The sequence below is a fragment of the Sorex araneus genome, chromosome 9 (assembly GCF_027595985.1).
Source record: "Sorex araneus isolate mSorAra2 chromosome 9, mSorAra2.pri, whole genome shotgun sequence".
Classification (NCBI taxonomy): Eukaryota; Metazoa; Chordata; class Mammalia; order Eulipotyphla; family Soricidae; genus Sorex; species Sorex araneus.
The window spans coordinates 24609411-24619544 of NC_073310.1; the positions used below are offsets into that span (position 1 = coordinate 24609411).

Below are 10134 nucleotides of genomic sequence, written 5' to 3' on the forward strand. Positions count from 1 at the left end.
CATGCTCAGATTGCAGAGAGCTTTGGGTTTGATCCATGGCATTGCAGCACTGTCCTGTCAGGCTTCAGAACAACAGGGGAGATACCTGAGCAAAAAAAAAAAAAAATAAAGAATATTTACTTTACTAATATACTGATAAACTAGTTATAGCAAAGACTATGTAAAAGAGTGATCAAAGCTATGGAAGAGACCCAATCTAAATATAGAAAGCAAGCAGGATCCAGATTTGGCAGGAAGAATTATGTAGAATGAAGACATTCTACATGGGAAACCTAAAAACAAGAGCAGTATCCATATAAATCAGAGACTGCTTAGAAAAATATTTTTTAATGCCAAGAGAAATAAATGGGAAAAATAAGAAAGAGTGAGAGAGCTTGGTTAGAAAACAGGACTAAACAATAGTAAAATGAATGCTAAAAGAGTACTTTATTCTAAATAGTAAAATTATCAAAGCATTTTAAGCAATTACTTAGATGGTTTGTCTTTCAAAAGTATATTGACTTGAGGCTTGAGTGATAGCACAGTGGATAGGGCATTTGCCTTACATGCCGCTGACCCGGGCTCGGTTCCCAGCATCCCATATGGTCCCCTGAGCACTACCATGAGTGATTCCTGAGTGCATGAGCCAGGAGTAACCCCTGTGCATTGCCAGGTATGACCCAAAAAGAAAAACAAAACAAAACAAAGCAAAACTATATTGACTTTGTCACTAAAATTATTTCAAACAAAATTTTAAGGCTAAAGTCAGATATTATTTAGGATATTGGCCCCCAGCCACCAGAGAGTCTGATGGAGCATCACTGTTTGTGGCCCCCAAACTAACCGCAAAGCAGAGCCAACTTGTCACTGTAAGATCCGAGTTTCCCATTGTGCAGTGTCCTGCGACAAGACATGCTGTTGGCGCGACCCGGCACATGGGACTGAGGCTTCTGGACATTATTTCTTGGCATCAGTGAGCAGTCAGGGAGGGAAGTGACCCTCAGGCTGCTTGTCCCAGGGAGTATGTGGAAGTGGTGCTCAGGATGGTGTTGAGATGAGGGGGAGTGAGGTCAGGGGCCACAGGGCCTTGGTTTGTGACTCACCCCTGAGTGTCAGTGCCTGGGGAGAACCCTTATTCCTTCCACAGCTCTCATCCATCAGAGGGGCTTTATCATTATTATTATTATTATTATTATTATTATCATCATCATCATCATCATTATCTTTATCTTTATCATTATTATTGTGCCTAGAGGGATAGCACAGCGGGTAGGGCATTTGCCTGGCATGTGGCTGATCTGGGTTCGATTCCTCCTCCCCTCTTGGAGAGCCTGGCAAGCTACTGAGAGTATCCTGCTCACGCGACAGAGCCTGGCAAGCTACCCATGGCATATTCAATATGCCAACAACAGTAACAAGTCTCACAATGGAGACGTTACTGGTGCCCGCTCGAGCAAATCGATGAACAATGCGATGACAGTGATACGGTGATTCATTCATTAATCTTTTAAGTAAATAAAGCTTGAATCTATACTGTGAGTCCAAAAATAATTTCTAGGCAATTTAAAAGTCTTTCAATTATTTTATCATAACAAAACTTTGCAAAATGGAGGATGATAGATAAGGCTATATAAAGACAAGTATCCTTTATTTTAAGTCAGTAAATTTATTCCTATGTTGTGAAAGCCCCCCACTCTCGAGCTGTGTAATTCCTTCTTGCACGGGGATCACACATGAAAGGGTGGCGCGGGCTCTCCGCGCATCTCTCTCTGGCTGCCTGTGTTCCGTGCTCCCCAGCCGCTTCCCCACCAGGGACGGCTGATGCCTTGGACGGACGAAGGAAGAATGAGGGCCAAGCTGGTTGCTGATTAGTTGCCATTTATTCAATATCTCCTCCCCCAGCTCTCTCCAGCCCTCTCTCTAACTCACTCTACAACGCTCTCCGCGACTCCTCTCCAATCTGCCCAGCCACTCTTACTCTCCGCTCTCAGCCACTCTTACTCTCCGCTCTCAGCCTTCTCTCTAACTTGGTCTCTCGCCATCTCCTGTCCTCTTCTGTCTGCCTCTTTGTAGCCGTCTGTCTGTCTCTCCTTTCTCTCTCTGCCTCTGCAGCAACCAACCTTCTCCTCGTAGCCACTCTTTTTCTTCTCTCTCCATGCCTCCCCAACCATGCCTGCACCCCCCAGAAGTGTGATCAACATGTTTCTTCCAGTCTTCCCGACCACCTGCAGCCCACGAGGGCAAAACAGCCCTTAAGGTGCGTTTCTCCTCTCCTTAGACCAGCAACTTAATGAATATCTTTAATTCTTCTTCCTAATATTTACCATTCTGTATGGACACAGTAGAAGACACTTTTAGGTTTATAGGGTGACTCTCCTGGGGACATCTCACCACAGACTCAGACTACAGTGCTCAGGTGGGATCAATAATTCCTAACCCCAGCAGAGTCCAAATCTAGTTATTACTTTTTGGGTCATGACAGAATCTGTCCATGACCAAGCTCTTAACTTATAGTTAAGCATTAAGGCACTTTGGCCAGGCCCATTTCGATGCCAGGGTAGCACATAGCTCACCACTTGCCCTGGGTCTATCCAGTCCCTTGTCAGGACCCTGCTTTTGGGGATCTAGGAAGTAAGGGCAACTGAGGCTTAAGTCAAGAAGCAGATGTCCAGGAGTTAGTATTATCTGGAATCAATCAACTCCCAAGCCACAGGCTTGTCTTTTTAACTGTCTGCCTGAATCCATGCAAAAAACAATTGCTCTGAAATAGCTAACCATGCACATGACAGTAAGGCGAAGACAAAGACAATATTTACAAGTCAGAGTCTGATCAGGAGACAAAGATAATTGGCAGGTTGAGGGGCAGTCAACAAACACAAGCTCCCAGTGGCCAGGGAGGAAGTGCAAACCAACATTATCTTACGCCATATCACTTTGATTTTCAGTATCTCAGTCATTTCTCACGGTCTTACATATATTTGAATATCAGTCCCTAAATACTCTCTAGAAGTGCCATTTTGTTTATGTTAAAACATCCTCTCTAAAATATAAAACTATTTTAGCCACTTCTAATAAAATGAAATAAAACTCTGAAGCTTATGGAAGTTCTGGTCTTAGCTTGATTAGGTTATATTGACCTCCCAAATAATGTCCACAATTATGCAAGTTAAAACAAAATTCGATGTATGCATTCATTCAAAAATGCATTTCTCATAGGTCCATACTGAAAATAGTTAAAGTCTATTAAAGTAATTGTAATCCAGGAAGTGGTCATGATGTCAATAAAATTGAAGTATAAGTTCAAGAAATTAATGAGAAATAATTCACTGTCATCATCATCACTGTCATCCTGTTGCTTATCGGTTTGCTCGAGCAGGCACCAGTAACGTCTCCATTGTGAGACTTGTTACTGGTTTTAGCATATAGAATATGCCATGGATAGCTTGCCAGGCTCTGCCATGTGGGCGAGATACTCTTGTTTGTTGGGATTTCCAAGAGGGGCGGAGGATTTAAACCTGGGTCAGCTGCGTGCAAGGTGAATGCCCTACCCGCTGCACTATCACTCCGGCCCAAAAAATTATTAGCAACTATTTTTAAAGAATGAGAAAATAGGATAAAAATTTAAAGACTTAGGTTCCGATAGGAATGACATGCAATTATGCTTCCATTCTTGACTATCAGAACTTGACTTATGTATGGACACCTTAATTGTGAAAATTTCTACTAGCAAAATTTAATCATGAAATGACTACAGAAGAGCTAATAAAGTCTCCTAAATTTTACAAGGATGATAAAGTAAGATAAAAGGGAGAAAATTTAGAGAGAATTTAAACCTAAGATAATAAAATGTTCACTTAGGACTTAAAAATATTGAAGATTACATAAATTTTAAATGAATTGTTGCATTTGATGTTCAATGCAGAAACTCAGAAGTATGTACATATTGAAACGGAATGAATACTTCCATTTTTGTTATTTAGAGTTAAATTGTTTGAGGAACATTCTGATAGAAGGATCTAGTACACTGGAAATTTGATGTTACTTAAATTCAGAAAAGGCATCTGGGTACTGATTCATATTTGGTAGTCATTAAATTTGAAGTGTAAGTTGACACAGTGGAAGTAGATGACTTCATGAAGAGTATGTAGATTAAGAAGGAAAAAAAGGTAAATGATTAAACCAAATTAGAATATCATTTACAGAAGTCAAGTATAGAACATAATTTAAAGTTTATGAAGCAACTCTCCTGGGAGTTAAGGAAAAAGTATATTCAAATTTGTTTTTTGAATTGCTCAGAGAAGTTGGTCCCTTTGACAATTTCAATTGGAGGTAAGTGTTGATCATAATCTTCATAACATGTCAAAGGTATGGAAAGAAAGAAGTAGCACACTAAATATAGATAACTCTCAGAAAGTATAATCATAAAGTAAAGGAATAGAATGCTGTATGGGGAAATATATTCTGCTTCTTATTTACTTATTTATTTATTTATGGAATAGAAACTTCCTTGGGAAATAATACTTTTGGCTTCTCTGGAATGTTAATTCTGTACATATGTATAACTTTGGTTTCTCATACTTGGAGAGAATTTTTATAGGTCTAAGATATGAAAGATATAGTTTTAATAAAATAATATTCCTATGAAAATGTGATCAAATAAATAGGTTTTATGTTTTTATTCACTGGGTCTGTTCTTCACCCTCAAGCTCCCTTTTCCTGTTATATTATTGATTCCTCTACCATAGTGTCAACACTGATATTTTTCTTTTTCTTATACACTCAATTAGAAAATTCTTGATTCTACTTTAAATATAAAGCTAACATCTCATGAACTTCAAGCCATCATAACTCACCTGGATTTTTGTAACAGTTTCCAACATTATTTCTTCATATTCTTGCTGCCATACAGTCTGTTTTTAAAGTAGAAACTGAATTTTTAAACTAAACTGATATTCGGCATACCAAAGATAATCTCAAGTAAATCTTATTGAGAAAAACTGAACAAAGCAAGAATAACAGCAAGAGTATGGATCCCTTGCTGCCTGTTACTTATAGAAAAATGCATGGAAATCTAATACAGATAGGATTTAGAAGAGATAACAGCGGTTGGGCATTCACCTTTCAAGCGGCAGACCCGAGTTTGACTCCTCCGTTTTTCTCGGAGAGCCCGGCAAGCTACCAAGAGTATCAAGTCCATATCCTTGCGTATTGGATATGCCAAAAACAGTAACAATAAGTCTCTCAATGAGAGATGTTACTGGTGCCCACTCGAACAAATCGATTATCGCCCTTGCCTTTTGGTACCACAATTCTGTTGTCAACTCTCTAAAGGTTTGTTGTTGTATTATTTACTTTTGTCTTAGTGGTTTCTAGCTTTCTTTGGGGTGGTGGGTAAAAATAGTACACCAACCCCAGATGTCTTTAGTATTGTGGTTCTTTATTAAAAAGACAATGCAAGTATATTCCTTCTATACGTGATGATTATTGCAGCCAGGACCTATGTGGTCTCACAATGTCCAGGTGTCAAATGCTACTCACTGATACAGGGTCTTTGGCATCCATGTGTCCTGTGTCCAACTGACACCACCGTGTCTTCATGCTGTCCAGTCCACTGGTCTTCCACTGGTGCAGTGCAGTGTATGTCTCACTGATGGAGGTCACTGAACCACTGCTTCTTTGTTCTCCGTACATATGTTAGTGTTGCCAGTTTCTCTCAGGTATCCCTTGCTACATGAATGTGGGGTATGAGCGGAAGATACATTTCCAGTTGTTTTTCATGTCTTATATTCCATCCTTAGTTTCTTCTGCTGTCTCATTAGCTAGCTACATACTGGCTAGATTTACAATGATCAGTCAATTTACATCTGGTGCCCTTCCCCTCACGACTCTCACTGTGAACTTTGATTTTGTTTATTTTCTTCGTGTAAGTAAAATTATATAGTATTTTTCTTTACCCATCAAATTTATTTCACCTAAGATAATCCTTTCACAGCAAGATCGCAAATGTCAATGTTTTATCTTTTTCATAGCTATGTAGTATTATACATGTATGAACATACGTAAATATAGGTATCACATATATTTTTCTTTTTATCCACGTATTCATAAATGGGCACATAGGTGTATGTTTTCCATATTCAGATTATTTTCAAAATACTGATATAAATATATTTGTCAAGTAATGCAAATATATTTTTTCAATTTCAAGGCAGGAAAGCTTTTTAATAAATCATACTGGGAACATTGAACCATGAAATGCAAAATAATAGAACTTAAAATCACTAATAAATCCTGCCAAAACATTAACTCAAAATGACTTAAACACTTGAGCATAAGACCTGAAATGGTAAAATAAATAGAATAGAATATGTATGACAACCCTTCGACATTGGTTTTATTTATAACTTTTGGATTATTTACCAGGGTAAGTGAAACAAAATATAACATAAATAAATGGTATGATGTCAAAATAAAAGGCACAATGAATGAAACTATCTTTAAAATGGTAAGCCAAGCCAATAAATTGTGGATTATATTTGACATTCATATATCAAGAAAGAGGGAGTCATCCAACTATATAAGCAACTAACACAGCTTAACAACAAAAATTGAAAAAAAAATTTTAAAAGACAGAAAACTGTTGCAGAGGAATTGAGTGCCTGCCAGAGTCAGGGCAGATTAAAATATACAGGCGATTTTTGATAACTGAGTCCCTGCAGTCCTGCCAGCCCCACTAAGGCAATTGTCAAACTGCACCTGAGACCCACTTGAATGATGTGGCCTGGGAATTGTTCACTACCATGCAAATATTTGTGAAGAATTATTTCCAGACTTAGGTGAGATTATTCTCTTCTGAGAAAATGAAGTCAGGCCATATCTTTACCCAGCACACAGAAAGGGAATTCAGAAGAAAGGAGAAAAGGACAGTGCATTTAATTCAGAAAATATGAGAGAGACAAATGAGAGAAAAATGAACATACATAAGATAAATGCCACATTCTAAATTAGGACAGGCAAGAAACGTCAGAATGGAGCTTTACAAAATAAAACAAGAAGAATTACATATATGAAGTGGGGTGAGGCAATTACAGAATGGAGTTTACAGTGAGTTGACCTAGGAACCTGATTTTATGCCTTTTTTAAATTGCATTGATCTGGAACTCTCTGGTCCACGCAAAGTGTCCCAGAAATATCTCTAGTAATCATCAATTGTTAGGGCAATGGCAAGGTCTTTGATTCCTGGTTTTCACTCAAAGGTCCCAGGATTAATATATTAAATAAAGTATAACATTCATGTATACATTGATTAGACTATATTTTATGCAATATTATACTACATAGTATCACTCATATTATGAGTGATACTACATGGTAGTTTTATTGTATTTATTGTTACATTGGGCTGGAGCAATAGCACAGAGGGTAGGGCATTTGCTTTTGTATGTGGCTGACCCGGGTTCGATTCCTTTGTCCCTCTCTGAGATCCTGGCAAGCTACCGAGAGTATCCTGCCCACACAGCAGAGCCTGGCAAGCTACCCTTGGCGTATTTGATATGCCATAAACAGTAATAACAAGTCTCACAATGGAGAGACTGGTTACAAGTGCCTTCTCAAGTAAATTGATGAGAAACGGGATAACAGTGATACAGTGATTGCTGAATTGTTTCCTACAGGAGCCCAGCCTTTGAATTTGTCCAGGGTCCTTCTTAAAAGAAGTCTCAGAATATACTTAAATATGTTTAGGGTAGCTATGCCACTGGACTCCGCACCAGGCTGTTTCACTTGGGGCGCCCCAGAGGGGGACAGGTGAGAAGGTGAGAGCACGCCCTACACTAAAGGACCCAGCACCCACAGGCAAAATCCTGCAGAACCCAACCACCACCACGTTCAAGGCCGTTCCCCACACGATCCTGCGGAGCCTCATGCAGGAGTGACCATATCCCTGGACCACAGGATGGCATTTGTAGACATGCGACACATCCATAAGACACTCCCTGCCCATTATCCATAAGTACCACACCACATTTGATGGGGTTCAAATAGTAGGCAACAAATCATAGAGGGAAATATATATATGCATATACATAGTTTTAGATATATATACGAAAGCTTATATCACTCAACCTTTAGCAACATGTTAGTGACAGTCTAATGAGTATCTTAATGGCCCCTGCCAAAATAGAGCAATCTTCACACTGTCTCCTCTATGGATAATTTTGTAGCATTTTCACGGTTTCCTATAACAATACAAAATATATTATTTCAGTTGTGCCGTGGGACAGGGATTGGGGCTTGGGATGGAAACATCTCAAATTTGGTGGTGGGAAGGTGTAATGGTGGTGGGATTGGCATTTGAATATTAACTGTAATCAAATATTGTGAACCACCTTATAAAACAAAAAAATTAAAAAAAGAAATGTAATCAGAACTAATAACTGAACTACAGATCTTATTTAAACTAAAAAAATAAGTATGGGTAGGGTTAGGGCAGAATAATTCTTTTTCTAGACCCCTTCTTGATGATGTGCCTTATTGATATTTATTTCTAAGATTTATTTCTACATATTGACCCACTTTACTTACAAGGCTATTAATGCCCTAGCTAAACCAGTTCTACTACCATTCTGCTGTTATTTCCTAATATTCCTTTCCTTATGACTGCACTGTTGCCACACTTATCTCCCACACTGCTTTTTCTGTTCCTCCACAGCTTAGCATAGATATTTTTTTCATGTGTGCTTGCAATTATTTTGTCACCACACATCAAACACTGGTATTCTAGAGTCTTGCCACAACTTCAGTCATTATGACTTCCATCAGCTACATGGGAGTCTTTTAAAATTTATTTATATAACAGATTGCAGTGATTTCATTTTTAATAGTTAAAAAAAGCATTCCTTTCATTTCTTCATCACAATGGTATAGTGGTATACCATTATCATTTATTCGAATTCATAATAGATGATAATAAGTACATACTAACGAATTTCATCTGTGTGTTCCAATATTTTGTACTCTTTTGCAAGGGTGGCTTGTTTAGGTCATACCCAGCGATGTTCAGGGATTGTTTCTGGCTCTGCACTCAGGAATTGCTACTGGCCCTGCTCAGGGACCATATGGTATGCTGGGGATCGTACCCAGGTCAGCCCCATGCAAGGCAAACACCCAACCAGCTATATGATGGCTCCAGCCCCTATTTTACAATTTGAAAATAAATGACCTGGGTTCCTCTGCCGGTTCCTTCTTGCGTGAGGCTCATCCGAACGTGTGGAGAGGGGCCCTGAGCATGGCTGTAGCTAGGGTCCAGAGGTCTTCGGCTGCTGGGAGCTCTGCTAGGGGTGAGGAGGAAGCTGGAGCCCATACCCTCCTAGGAGGTCCCAGGGAAGACAGCCAGGAGCAAGGGCAATAGACTATCTGCCCTCCGGAACCTAGCCACAGCCATGCTCAAGGCCCCTCTCCACACGTTTGGACGAACCTCATGCATGAAGGAACTGGCAAAGGAACCCAGGTGTGTGGACCCGGGGCTGAGACCTCCAAGGCCGCTCGAATCGGGACTGGGCCTGCCTCCTCTGCCCAGATTTCCCATCTCCCAATAGCTAGGCGGTCACACCCAGGGACTGCCCTGGTGCCGTGTAATCCTGTCAAGGATAGCATCCAGAGACTTAGAAGCCAGCTCTCGGAAGCAAAGTGGCCGCTCAATGTCTTATAACCTACTTCTCCCTCTGGGAGAACCTGGCAAACTACTGGGAGTTTCCTGCCCACATGGGAGAGCCTGGAAAGTTCCCCAGGGTGTATTAATATGCCCAAACCAGTAACAAGCTGGGTCTCATTCCTCTGACCCTGAAAGAGCCTACAGTAAGGCATCGTTGGAAGGATGAGTAGAAAGAGGCTTCTAAAATATCAGGGCTTGAACGAATGGAAATGTTACTGAGACCACTCGAGAAATTTTGACGATCAACGGGATGATGATGATGATGATGATGATGATGATGATGATGAAAATAAATGACAGATATTTAGTTAAAACATTGGGTTTTAAAAATTTTTTTATTGTTGGAATTTTATTATCACATTTAGAGTCATCGTGACTTTCAAAAGTATTATTTGTCAGAAAAGTGGGGAGCCACGGTAGTAGATAATTGCCCTCCAGTTTGA

General features: G+C 39.7%; 1 pseudogene; it reads left to right on the plus strand.

Annotated features, from left to right (window-relative positions):
• Window positions 1-3565: 3565 nt before the first annotated feature.
• LOC129399036 (small nucleolar RNA SNORA53) lies at window positions 3566-3683 on the plus strand (annotated as a pseudogene).
• The last annotated feature ends 6451 nt before the right edge of the window (window positions 3684-10134 follow it).